Source organism: Sturnira hondurensis, unplaced genomic scaffold (genome assembly GCF_014824575.4).
Source record: "Sturnira hondurensis isolate 20B ecotype Veracruz unplaced genomic scaffold, ASM1482457v3 Scaffold0019006, whole genome shotgun sequence".
Lineage (NCBI taxonomy): Eukaryota > Metazoa > Chordata > Mammalia > Chiroptera > Phyllostomidae > Sturnira > Sturnira hondurensis.
Genome location: NW_028091637.1, coordinates 12,012,604 through 12,027,088, shown reverse-complemented (window position 1 = coordinate 12,027,088; position 14,485 = coordinate 12,012,604). Strand labels below are relative to the sequence as shown.

General features: G+C 41.0%; 1 protein-coding gene across 2 annotated transcripts in view; it reads right to left on the bottom strand.

The window, feature by feature from the left end:
- Positions 1-13,646, bottom strand: part of ARPP21 (cAMP regulated phosphoprotein 21) — a 146,781-nt gene extending 133,135 nt beyond the window's left edge. For both annotated transcript variants that reach the window (XM_037070763.1, XM_037070762.1), the window contains exon 1: positions 12,849-13,646. The gene's annotated coding sequence lies outside the window, so the exon portion shown is untranslated. The remainder of the gene's footprint in view (positions 1-12,848) is intronic.
- Between the last annotated feature and the right edge of the window lie 839 nt (positions 13,647-14,485).

Below are 14,485 nucleotides of genomic sequence, written 5' to 3'. Positions count from 1 at the left end.
ACACCCTTTTTGCCTGGGAAAACAAGGTAATAAATTCGAGGGCAGAAGGAGCATGCCAAGCAAAAGAAGTCCCACAAAGCACAAAAAATGACACTAATGACCTAGTCAATACAGAAATACAGATTTCCTCACCAATAGCCACTCAGTAGCTTTCCTAAAAAGTTCACAAAAGTATCACATTCCTTTCATTTACATTTTTTCTTACGGTGTATCAGTGTACTTCATCGGGAGTTGACTCTCTTTCAGCAAAAAACTTACACAAGTTCCCCACGACTTGTAGTAAAATATATCAGCCTTTTGAAGTTTGCAGGCCCAGGTCTATTTGGCTGCCACCAATTTCTTGACTGACAGTGTACACCTTCTGAGCCCTGCCTAAGCCTGAGGATCTAATCTATAAACAAGGACACGTGTGGTATCACTGAATCCTGTCCTAAAACGTCAAAACCAATCTATTTTTCACAGCCAGGTCAAAGAAAAGGGGTAATGTTTTCTGGTGATTTTAGGAAAATTGATTTTAGAGCCTTCTGCTCCTGCTAGATCGGTTTGGTGAATCTCTGATTATACAACTGGTCTTCTGTCTGCTTTGGCTATTGCTTTTATCTGCGAAGTGTACAAATCACAAGTCCACGGTAACTTCACTGGAAATCATTTCTAGGGCTCAAAATCCCAGATTGCTCCTGGAAGGGCGTTAAGATTAAGCTTTCTATACCTTTTCTAGACAAATCTAGAGGCCCTAGTTCATTTTCTTTGTAAATATGCGTCAGAGCCACAACCTCACCCCAGGAGAGTCTCCATTAGTAGATAATAAAATGTTGCATGGAATTTTGTGCATGCATGGTATAATAAATCATCCACGCCCAACTCTCTTTTCAAGGCTCTACTCCCCATCCATACTTATGAAATGTCAAACCCTACTAACTGTGCAGATGAGCACCTTTTAGAAAGTCATCTGGACTTTAGGTGTCCCCAGGTGGCTTGTCCTCACTGAACCCTCAGCTTGGAAATTGCTTATCATGTATAGTATGACTGTGCTGAAAATGAACTCCAATTATGCATGAACAAAAAACTTGAGATAACAGGCACGTCATGAAAACATTCTCAAGATTGGGAGGGATCTTAAGGGAACACTTGATTTTGGGGAGGCCAATGGCATCAGGCAGAGGTCGTGATAAGGACAAAGCAAAGGGCAAGCAAATAAAAAAGGATGAGCACCAGGGAGGAATAAATGGGCCAGTTGTAAGCACTGAGCTAAGCTTTTCAGCTTTAATGCTTACAACTGGCTCATTTTAGAAATGAGGAAGCCGAAGTTTAGAAAGCTTAAGAAATGTATGGTGTTGCAGAGTGGCATCTGGACCCTGAACTGGGACCTCAGATCCCCTTTACTTAACAACTATTCTTGGTAAGATTTTCTTCTAATTATTTCACTCTTATTTTGTAATGTTAGTCCTTATTTTCAGGCTGAAAAAAAAGTACATCCCAAATTTATAGAGAAATGCAATATAAAACCAGTCCATGGATATTACACACAAAAAAACACCATTGAATTATAGAAACTAAACTGGAAAAGATTTCAGCAAACCTCTGATATAATCCTGTTGCTGTATGATTAACTTCTAAAAGTAGATTCTTCCTCAGTGTTTCAGGGCAAGATATTGGAACACGAACCAGGTCTGGGACAACACATCCAGTACCTCTCAGCTTCCAAAAACCTAATCATTTATCTCTGCCAATGGAAAGAAGTGCATCCTTTACAACAAAAGAAAAACAAACCATCCTTCAGGTGTCCAATAAAGCAAATCTTTTACTCCTCTGAAGTTTCCTATGTAAACCCATCTCCTCATTACAGGCACCATTTTTCAATCTATTTTTTAAAAATTTTATTTATTTATCTTTAGAGGAGAAGGGAAGGAGAGAGGGAGAGAAATATCAATATATGGTTGCCTCTCATATGTCCCCTGCTAAGAACTGGCCTGTAACCCAGGCATGTGCCCTGACTGGGAATTGAACCACGATCGTGTGGTTTGCAGGCCCATGCTCAACCCACTGAGCTACACCAGCCAGGGCCATTTTTCAATCTATCAAAGACTTTGATAATACTCTGAAACTATTTTAGTGTCCTCTCTCACACACACAGATGTGGCACCTCAAAACAAACTCAAAGAATAATCTGCCTTTAGAAAAAGCTTTTTAATTCTAAACAGATATTCTGGTATGATCTGATACAAACTTAACTTTGTTTTGCTGTTCAGAATCCTGGTTCTACTTGAATCAGTTGGTTGCAACTCTAGGAAGCAATATTGTAAAGGTATTGTCTCAAGAGGTCAAAAAAGAATAGAGTGCACCATCCCCATTTCAAATAGATCTTCTTAATTAATTAGTTGACTCCTTCTCTTGGTAGAGAGCTTCCAACGGATGGTTTGAGTTTCTGGCCTAACCACTGATAGGCCTTTTCCCCCAGCAACTAACCAGTGGCTTCATTCTTCCTTGTTTGTTTTCTGGGAACAGTATGGTTTCTACTCTTGAGACAACTCCTGTGGATTTTCCAAGTTAACTTTCCCAGTAAAAAAAAAATGTTTTTCTAATTTGTCAACATGAATTCATATTGCTTTATCCTCTGTCATTTTGGAGTTTCCTCATATTCTTAACCAATCATCCAAGTCATTGTTCAAACTGTTAAACTGGCTTTAAGTCTCCCAAGTACCTATAAAATCCTACACAGTCAATTTCCTAAGTGTTTAGCATGAGGCCGGACACATAGAAAACTCTCAATAAATATTTGAAAAACAAGGACGGAGAAATGAATAAATAATTGCGATATCTGATGCCAAGACAGGTCTTGCTGACTGTCACACAAGAACTCAGCTCCCTCAATTCAACTTGTATAGAAATTCCCCCACTTTGACATAGTGTGGTCCAGAATATATTTTCTGACTTCCTGATGAGCAGTCCAGCTGTGGCAGAATCTATTACTTTCTATGCATTCCTAAAGCCTGCCACTGTCTCAACAAAGAAAAAAGAATGTGTTTCTCGTCTCTCTAAATCAAGGTGCCAGGTTTTGGATTTCTTTGGGAAGTGGACGGGTGAATAGAAGTTCATTCGATGAGAACCACACATGGAATATCTTAAAATATAGGAAGCAAATTAAAAGACACACTCTGAATCAGCTGTATCCCTTCCTTTTGGACTAGATTATTTTTCTAGGGAGGGGTAAAGCATTAATCCAGTTTTCAGTGATCCTCAGTGGATTAAATGGTTTGTTATTTAACCCTGGTTAATCCTATTGCTATTCCCCTGGTTGCAGGAAGAGAGAAGGGACTCTCCTTAAACTTGGTCAGAACTGTTCTGCTTAAGACCGGAAGAGGGGTCGGAAATTCCTGGTTGCGGGTACTCTCTTCCCCTCCCTTGCTCACCGCTGCCTTCTAATCCAAGGCTGCCTCCCTGCCCAGATCCCAGAGGAGTGAATTCCTCCCCTGCATCCTGGATCAATTTCATTATGATTAATTTCTCCAAAGGCCATATCTAGTAAATGGCAGTTGTCTTTAGCTCTCTGTACCAACGATTTGGGAATCATCTGTGAACTTGCCTTGGACTCACACGTCTCCGTGTACATGGAAATGTGATTTATGTATTCTGTTGAAGCGGACTATTAAGGGGCCTTGTTCTTGTAGAAACCTCATTCATTGCCTGAGATCTGAAGAGGAAACTTCTTCGCAACAGCCAAAACAATCTTCAGGTCAGTTGCAATTTAAAAATAAAGGCATCCCTTTGTTCTCTCTTTTCTGAAAGATAAATGTGAAACCCACTTAAGCTGAAAATTTAAGGGAAGAATGCAATTAAAACTTTGCTCAGAGCTGATTTTGAATTCTGAGTATTAAATGCCATCAACAATACAAAGGTCAGGTTTTAATTCAGGAAACTTTGATTAAATATCTGCCCCATGTAAGCAGGAACTGCTAAGGGCCCTTGACAATAAAGAAAAATGTATTGGGAAACATGCTTTTGGGCTAAATCACTTCTTGCTTAATGCGAGTTACATAAGTGACTCTTGTATTTAAGTATGTGTCTTATGGTGAATATATATTATAATAATATATTACATATGACATATGATATGTAATTTTTCTACTTTTTGTTTTGTTTTTCAGCCAGTATTAGAATACCAAAGGTTACAAACTTATTCTTAGGTACCTTCAGAGAAGTTTCATTGTATAGCTTCCCCACTGTGAATGCCCTACCTCTATCCCTAAGAATAGCTGGTATTCAAATTATAATTTAAAAATAAAGTGCAATTATCTGATAATTCACTGTTTTCCATGGCTCATCTTCCTTTTGTGGTTCTCCATTTCCTGATGGGAAGCCTATTGATTAAATCCCAATTATGAGAGACCTTTCCCTATCTTTGGACCACTTCCACGCGGGTGTAGAAATGGCTCATTTCAGCAAAACTAGGTGCAAATACTTCCAGATCGGAGGCCAGGTCAGCTGCCCGGTCGAAACAGCCCATGCTGTGCTCAGAGCATGTGGTTGGGGTGCCCGGGAATGTGCCTGCAAGCCCAAAGCTGCACTTGCTTTCCGGTCTGGTCTGGGAGGGAGTGGAAAGCTGGCCCCGCCTCCCATCCCCTTCCAATCTTCGGCTTCCTGGCTCCCACCCAGCCTTCCAGGATGCGGCATGATTTCTCCATGGGTCTGTGCCAACCTCTGTGTAGTTCGTTCTTCAGCCATCCCTTTTAGATGGTACAAATCACGCCATTAAAATGTTTTGGAGAAAAAAAAAACCCTATATGCTCATTATTTAGACACATCTAAATGGGCCATCCCCTTCCTGAGAGACTGGCAGAAGATAATGGCCTTCTGTGACGCACTCTGTCTGGGGTAGTTGCCACATTGGCTTGGCCTTTACCATTCAGGCACAGAAAGAGTAAAGCTAGTCTCCAGTTCTCACCATCCAAATTTTTATGGGGTGGGAACAAAACTCTAAATTACTTAAAAAAATTAAAATTAAGAAAAAATTCTTAAAGAGAGGTTTGTCTCATGTAATGAGTTTGAGTCTCTCTCTCTAAAGTTTTTCATATGAAGATAATGGTTTCTTTATAGTGAATAATACCTAGGGGCCAAATACTTTGTTCAGTCCTACCAGGTAGGCCTTATTGTACTTTATGTTCTCATAAATTGAAGCAATGAGCAATTAACAGAATTGCTAGAGTCATGTAACTAGCAATTAGTTCAGACTGGATTGGTGTTTCTACATAATTTAATCTGCTGAAACTACGAAGCACAGAGAGGTTTAGAGTCTTGGCCATGGTTACACTATTAGTTGTTTTTTCAGATGCAGAAGCCAGACACTGGGGTGGTAAATTATATATTTATGACGGTAAGTCTGGGGAAAGTGAGATTTGGATCCACCACCCAATAGGCCCGTTTTCCTAGACATTTTCTTTCAATCCACATTTTGTACCTTTTTTGAACCTGCAAAATCTCATGGAAGCCTATACTATACTTCCTTAGGGTAACACCTTCCTTCATCACACACAGAGTTACCTGCTTCCTCTCAGAGAAGCACCAAGTACACTTTTGGTGTACATCCCTTTGGTTAGTTTTAATCTCACTTACTTTTGATCGGAAGTTCCAATGAGTTCAAAATAGCTTCCTGCATCATATCAGACAAACAATGCAGACATTACGATAATCAGCATGATAAAACAAAATCCCTCTTGACAGGATACACACACACACAATTTTACATGCATCAACTTTGTCACATCTTACTGGGTATGCTCTCTCATCTCTTGATGCTGAGAAAAAGAAATAAACACTGAGAACTGTCATTTGTAGTTCCAGATCAAGACAATACTTAAAATAATAATTAAAGATTAAAGCCTCCCGTTGTTTGAGTGCTTAATTGTGCAGATAGCAACAGCCTGTGCACTCGACATGACTGCATGCTACATTGTATTGTTTTTCCAGAATTCTGTTAGTGATTTTGTGGAAATTTCAGGGTTGGAGTAAGATTTTAATCTTCAAAAAGGAAGTATGTGCTGTGACCAAAGTTAAAACAGCACCAGAATGGGGAAAAAAATACAGCATCATTAATACCAGCTAGTTGTTTGCAATGGGGTTTTCAATTCATCTTTAATGTTATGCCAGATGTTTGTTAATTTTTTAAAGTTCTCACAATACCAGCATATTTAATTCAATTTAAAATAAACAAATATGCCTGGCTAGTGAGGCTCACCGAATTGAGTGCAGGCCTGCAAATCAAAGGGTCACGGGTTTGATTCCCCGGCAGGGCATATGCCTGGGCTGCGGCCACATCAGGCCCCCAGTAGGGGGCGCGTGAGAGGCAATCACGCATTGCTGTTTCTCTCCTTCCTTCCCTTCTCCTCTGTCTAAAATAAATAAATAAAAGCTTTAAAGAAAATTTAAAAAAAAACAAATATAAAATTATGTAATTTAAAAGTGTTAGTGCAATCATTCTCATAAGCCGGATAAAATAAATAGGATCATAGATATGACTGCAAAATCCAGAAAATTAACAAATTTGGCAGAATTCAATAGCAATTTTACCACAAGTACGAGCTACACTGACTTAAAGAGTCATCATCTGACTGTAAACCTAATCCCCCCCCCAAAGTGCCATATTTTCAATCAACAGTTTTGTTTTTAATACTCTGGTTTTTAAAAAAAGTGTTATAGAGAAGAAATGAGTATTAAAGCTTGCAAATGCTGGAGAAGTCTTGGTTCTGTCACATCCTGAGATGGAATCTGTTTATTTTTCATCCAACAGCTTTTTGACAATTAAATTAAATCAAATCCCAGGATTTCCACCAAAGCTACCTACATATTAATCAGCAAAATGCTAAGAGAAACATGTCAAGGCAGAGTATAGATATTTTCTTATCAATGAATATTGGGGAGTTCATATGAGGATGTTAGGTTGTGGCCCTAGAAATACTTTGATAACTTGTGATAAAAGCTGTGAGAATAATTTAATTGATTTTTATTTTCTTACTGAGTGTATGAAAAACTAAAACTTACACAGTTGTGCTTAGCCCCTGAATGCCAGTGGGTTTCCACGCCCTCCTTCTACTGTCGGTCAACCCGTGGTTTGACCCTTCTAGATCTCTGTAATAGTGATGAGGTCACTTGAAAGGAACTCAAATTGCCAAACAATTAGAGGAGAGCTGGGCCTTCTGATTTACATGTCAAGGGATATTATATTTGGACTTAAAGGGCCATCAACCTTTTAGAAGTCAATATTCCACTTCGTTCTCTGAAGATCTTGAAGTATTTTGCCTCAATTACTGGTATTGATTCTCAGTTCTGACTCGATCCAAACACGTCAAGGTGCATTACTGTTTTTTCCTTTAAGGTCTGATTCCATGGACAAGCGTGTTCTAAAGTGAGTATTGTGTCTTGGCAAGTAGAAGAAAATCTGCTAAATATATGAGCATCATTCTTCTGTAGGTGGCCCTCATCCTTATCTCAAGTGTTTAATGTGTAATAAAGAAGCAACCAACGACAATGCAAATGTAAGAGAATACGTGTCCATTATTGAGATTTCTAGCACTCAGACTGCTTGAGAACTCCCTGAGTCCTTCTTCTGGAAGTTCCAATCACAAGGACTTATTTCTTAGCTTGTGTGGGTAACCGGGATTGATTACTGGGTTTCTCTGGGTAGATAAGCTTGGTAAATATATCTCATTGAAAAAAACCTGTAGAAAAAAAATGGTATATTACATTATGCAATTCTGCATAGGAACATTAACCACAGCGTGCCAAATAAATCTCTGCAAAATTTGCCAAAAGATTTGCATAAAAAGTGACGTCATTGCTTTTCTGTTAAAAATCTTGAATCCTTTTTTTAATTGAAACTGTATTTTATTTTTATTTATCTTAAAACCAATGTTATTATTGAGGGAAGTGATTTTGTTGACAAAATCTTAATATTTTAGGTCTTATCCACAATGATTTCTGATGGAAGACCAGCTGTATCACTCTGAAGTAGGATGAAATATGAGAATGTGGTAAGAAGTCTGGTTTTATAAGGGATAATTATTAGTAGACCCTGTCTGCCCTTTACCTGGAGAAAATTAAATTATTTTCTGTTGCTAGTTAAAAGGAACAACTGTAGAGTAAATTACTTTAAAAATGATGCATAGGATTATGACTAAGACATAATTATGAGTGTGTCCCTTGAATGAGACAATTTTGGACTAAATCTTTGGCATTTTAATAAGTCACAATTGTAATTTTATGCTAATAGATATCACCTGATCACAGAACTTACAAAAAACCTTATGTAACCTGTGGCACGATGTGTACATTAAGCGGGGCCTATAAAAAACTGCCAGAAGAAATTTCCCTGGGAAACGTATGCAGAGGAATTTAAAAGATTGATTTTCTGTGGCCATAGACAGTGATTAACATTTGCTTTACCTGACAGCACTAAGATCTATGCAGGCAGCCAGGAGAGAGGGGCATGCCATAAGGCCAAGAATTCAATTTCAAAGTAGAGAGTCAATTTGGTGTATTCTAGTCAAACCTTTTGTTTTTCAATTTCCTTTCAATTGCCCCCAGTAATTATTTCAATTCGCTTTTTGGTTTACCTGCATAGCTATTTCCCAGGGCACAGATATCCCCCAGTAATTTTAGAGAGAGATACATTCAAAATGTTGTATGGGCATTTTATGTCTTAAGAAAATGCCACCAGACTACAGAGGATTCTGAGACATAGATAACAGTCACCAAGCACTAAGAATTGCTGAGTAGACATGATACTCTGTCTGAAACACTTTATCATTTACCAAGCGTATTCTATTAATGTATACAGTTTAATATTTTATATCTCAGTTCATATCTATCCTCACAGAAATGAAATGATGGTGATGTAGATTCAAGCAATATATATTTTGAACACCCAGGGCCAACTTTAACCCCAAATGAGCAAAATCAATTTAAATTGTAAGACTCCAAGTAACTGAAAAATATCAATTTATTAGAACTTGGCATAAATATACCTTAAAGAAAACTAACACCCAGAAGCAAAAATGGCCTGAGTAAGAAAAATCTAGTCACAGATGTATCTTGCTTATATATTTTTTCACCTTTAATAGTCCTTCAGCATTTACTTATATCACTGCTGGAAATCATTGATCATAGTTAAATTTTAATGTTGGGATGAAAAAATAAAAGCAAAGGCAGCAGAAATGAAAAGCTACTGGAGCCACTGATTTCTTAAAACATGAAGATCCTTTGTCTAAAGAGAAGAAGTATGTGTTTTACAAGTTTATCATCACTGACTTGAAAGATGTTCAGGGCTTTCCAGGTGACAGGATGCATTTTTAAGGAAGCCCGTTCTTTTTTTCTGATTAGAGATTCGCAAATTTCAAAACCTCTTACCACTGCGTGGTACCAGTTAGAATGATGCCAGTACTTACCATATGAAGAAATGGCTTGCAATGTCGACATCATTTTTAAGCCCCATATTCTTGCCTAACCAACCTTGTCACAAAGCAGGTCTGCACTGAACTAACTTATCTACAAATGGTTCATTTGCGATTTCCAACCTTATGAACTTCGAACTGTCTTCCCATACTAATGAGGTTTCACAATCATATTCACTTCTGGCTACGTTGTATATTATGTCTTCTTCAGTGGCTGACTCATTACATTCTCTACTCATGTAGCTTATCATTAACTTGTCCACAGACAAAACACACATTGAATTCAAATGGGAATGCCCACGGACTCGAGCATCTTGAGAAATATAGCAGCACTGTGGTCCAAAGAGCATGACCACTGAGGAAAATATTGGCGTTAGTGAAGATTATTTTCCCCTCTGGAAGTACGAGGTGCAGAACACAAACAATATCAATAACAAGTTACAGTAACTCCTTGCAATATATCTCCCTTAGTAGTTTTGTTTTACTGTTTTTCATAAAAATTGGCAAAATCCAGAACAACTTTGTACACTGCTCTAACAGCTTTATTTAATAATGATTATGTGGCTCACTTTCCCACTTAATAAAACATCACTTTCTCTTATGTTTATTAATTTTAAAACCACTGGGGCATTGGTCTAATCAGTTTCACTCTGAACAAAGAAGTAACCCAATTATAGGATATTGTTAATATAAAAATGAACAACAGAGACCTTTCCCAGTGAACATCCTCGCGTTCTATCTGAAGACAAGTGTTCTGCATATATGCAAACATTGCAGACAGCTGGCTTCTTATGTTTTACGCACTATAATATGAAGATACCCCCGCCTCATTATTACATTCCGAAAAGTATCCGTGCTATCTCTACAATCTCCATTTTAAAGTATTTAACCTCCAGGAAGACAATCTACTGTGCTCATTTCAAAATAAGGAGAGAAAACAACTCAAATGTTCTATCAAGTTCAATCAATCAAAAACTCCCTGCTTCATGGAGCTGCCAGAATTCTGGATCTAGCCTTCAAGTTTACAGAAAAAAAAAAAAATTCACAAGGCAGAGCTTCAACTTATCATAATACCATAGAAAGATGTTAGTTACATTTTACTAGCTCCAGACCCTTCCCTAGAGCAATATTATAGTAACCAGAAATTATTTCTGCACTTCTCACCACCCAAGAGCCTGACAGCTTGTATTAAAAATAGTATGCATGCAGAAAGTCCCTTAAGTATCTCGCTTAAGTTTTAAGGCACTCCAATTATTGAGTCTTCTTTCCAAGAATCACTGAAGAGGTTTATGAAGACATACCAAACTATTCATGTGTAAATGGCTCACAAAAATCAATTGACTTCTGTTAGTGCAATGTAGTAGGACTAATTAAAATTACCATATCCAGCAGCCAGTCTGTACCTTCCCAAATATCCTTTGCCAGTATCCATAACCACGCACTGCTCTGTCTTCCACCATGCTGCCTTCATTGCTGAGTGAGGTGCTTGCTCCTTCATTAAATGGCATTAAAAATAGACTGCACAGAACTCCCCCCTGGAGCATGCTCTAACAGGGCTAATGCCACAGTTCTCAAGGTAACTCCACTCAGCTGGGATCTGGGAGGGAAAGCCACTGGGAGAGCAGCGATCTGCAAATCTAATGGCACACACACACCTGTCTTGGTCTGCGCTGAACACTGCAAAGTGCACCAGCTTGTCGGGGAATTAAGTCACCGGGAAACTGCAAGTCAGTTTCTGGAGCTGTGCAAGTTTCTTTAAAGATGACTCACCTAAACAAAGTATTCTGTTAAACAGTCTACAGCAACTTTATATTATGTATGAAGTAACAGAAATCATGTCCAGACGAGGTAAATTAAGACATTCACGCACAGGAGTCTAAATGACTTGGAAATTGCATCTAAACCAAGTTATTTTAAGGCTATTCAGTGCATTGATAAGCAAGAACAGTAATAAATTAGCCTTTTGTATCTTTTGTGACAAGAAAGTATACTCCTTAGAGAATATACTAAACTATTCCAAAAATTTTAAAAATATTCTGGGAGTGGACGTAATAAAAAGAAGTAAAAATCTGCGATATGAAAGGAGCTATAGGTTCAAACACAAACCCATACCTTAAAAATCCACATAAATCCAAAAGGAGTGCACACATCATTTCTCACATGCGACCCACATTAGGAGTGCAGCAGAGGCCATTATTGCCAAGAGAGCAGATTACTTGGCTATTTGAACAAAACATAGCCAGAGCTCTCGGCTTCCAAATGACAGTCTTTTGTGAAAATGACACGAACTACAACACTATTAAGACATGCAAGCCCCGTGGTGACACAAATACAGAGGATCAAAGGAGCAGGTGCATTTATTTTAAACCATGTGTCAAAAATTTTCTAAGTTTTGCCATATGAAAAATGATTCCCTGTCATCTCCATTTCTCTGTTTTCTTAAAACAATCATAGCAATTTTGATGATCTCCAAAGTGGATGAGGAGGAGGTAGCAATCTTTTGGGTTTAGTCAGCATTTGCACGGAATCTTGTACAGTTTCCTTTCAACTTTGGAGACCGCCATGCTTGTTGAGAGAGGCTGAAGCCTTAATAGCCTTAATAATCATAAATTGAGCAGGTATCTGGTATCTGCATTCTAAACACATTCTCATGAAAGTGATTATCTACCAGCTTTGCATTGTGCTTACCAGCTCCCCATCCCCATAACTTGCGATTCCATCTTTGCTTTGCCTTTTAGCCTCGGACTCTGTCCTTGTCCTGTATCCTCAGGAGGTGGCCAAGTACTCAACCTGAGCAGCCGACAGCAACTGCATCCTCTCCAGCTCTATTTCTATGGAGAAAGATTCAGTCCATTTCTCTTCCTAAGAAACTTTCTAAACACCTGTCTAATTCAACTCAATTCTACTACTGAAACTCACAATGTGCCACAGAAGATGTCCAATTAGGGTTTGCCATGAAACACAGTTTTCAAACGTGTAAAAATAAGGCTCAGCATCTATCCCCCTCCCCATCCCCCTTGAGAGCCAGGACCCCGAGTCCTGAGAGTCCAACAAACAGATTACAACTTTTTGCACCTTGTATGGCTCTCTTTCAGATGAAATCAGAGCCTTACAAACTTTCTACCTTGGTACCTGCGTAAATCACTGTGGAGTTCTCTGATGGGAAGGACTGCCCTTTTCAATCCTCGTCCATCTTTCCATTTCTGCCTCATTTTGGGGGGAGGAGTTGTTTGCCCCTCTTGACAAACATAACACAATACACATATAACAACAGCTTTCTACAAACACGAAGGAGAAACACAGACTGAAACAATTAGAAAGAAAGGCACAGATCTATGGCAGAAAGGAGATGAAAACAATTCACAAAAGGCATGCAACGCTCACGTCGAAGACCTTGATCATTACCTTGACCGCACAGTGGATATCCCCCCAGCGTCTTGGTGCCTTGTCTGATTTGATTCAGTTTGGGGGTTTTATTAATATTATTGTTTCTCAACGATTGATTTGGCTGGATTAGTTTGATTTGGCTTTTTTTTTTGGTGGATTTATTTAACTGCTAGTAAAACGAGGTTTTTACAGCGTAGGCTGGGATCCTTGCAAGGTTGTGGCGGCCACTGGTTCGGCAACACCGGTGGCTTCAGCGGGCAACCCCGCTGCCCCTGCTGCCTGACGCTGCTCCAGACACCCTCGGGGGCACGCCGCTGCCTTTTCTGCCCGGGGGGCTACGGGAATGAACGTGCCCCCACCTCCCGTCTGCCCGTCTGTCTCTCTGCACGTTGTCTGTCTGCCTCGCGCTCAGTCTGACAGCACAGCCCGGGATTCTGGCTTTCCTGCGCTGAGTTCTCCGGCTGCCACTCTCGCTGACAGTCCGTGAGTGGGTCTGTCTCTTCCTGCTTGTTGCTCGGTCCCACTAGCGACGCAGGGTCCCTCTTGCCTTCTTCTGAGCCCACATCTCTCTGTCTTCCGCTCCCACTCAGTGCCCCAGCCTCTTCCCTCGGACAGAGGAGGGCGTCTGCAGGGGAGGGAGCACGAGAATCCCCTCTCTCTTCCTCTTTTCTCTCCCTCTGTCTCAAGCTGACTGCTCGCACCTGTCCCTAGCGCTGTCACTGTCAGTCCCACTCTGAGCCAGCCAGCCAGCTTCGGTCTGTCCCTCGGTTCTGCGTCCCCTACATCCCCGCCTTCGTCGTCTGCCCCTCCGCCCGACTCTGCCCTCCCACGCGGCTGGCACTGCCGTGGGGGGCGGTGCCCGGCTCCTCTCTGCAGCCCCTGCCGTGTCCGGTCCCGCCCCGGCTGAAGGCAATGCTGCGCGTGTGCCATGTGGCTCCGCAGCTACTCCGGCTGCAGACTCTAGTCCCCTGACCCGCCACACCCCGGAGATGGCCGCGGCTGGGTGCCTGCGGTTGCCCGAGCCTCTCTGCCTCAGGGCGCGACCAGAGTTGGCCGAGTCAGGCACCGGCACCTGCCAGGTGCGCCTGGTGCGCGAGGTTCTATACATTCCCCTGGCCGTTCTCCACCAGCCCCAAGGCTAGAGACAAAGCGCGTGAGCCACGCACAGCAGCGTGAACATCATTAATCAGAGAGAAAACTGGCACGTTGCCCCCTGCCCCTCCATACAGCCTCCCTGCTCCGGGCCAGCGAGCGCGCACCGCCGGGGTTGCCTGAGCCCAAATGCATACCGATCCCTGGCGCCTCGCGACTCCTTGGGCACTTGGCAAATCCTTGCTCAGCTCCCTTGCTCTGGTGCTCACTTTCCAGGCCAACTCTGCAGAGAATATCCCGCAAAAACACCTCACTCCACCCAATGAATCCTTAGCCTCAGAGCTCTGAGATTCGCGGCTTTGAGCGAGACAGAAAGTCCGGTGCACAGCGCCAAGCGCACTCCCTCTGGGCGACTGCCCTGACTGCGGCCACCGGAGCGCTAGTTGAGAATCACCAAGGTGCCGCAGAAACGCCCGCTGGGCAGGGTATGGGGCAGGGAACTGAGTTGACACCCAAAGAAACAAAAGAGCTGCGTTTTCCATTTGTTTTGGAGATGTGCTATT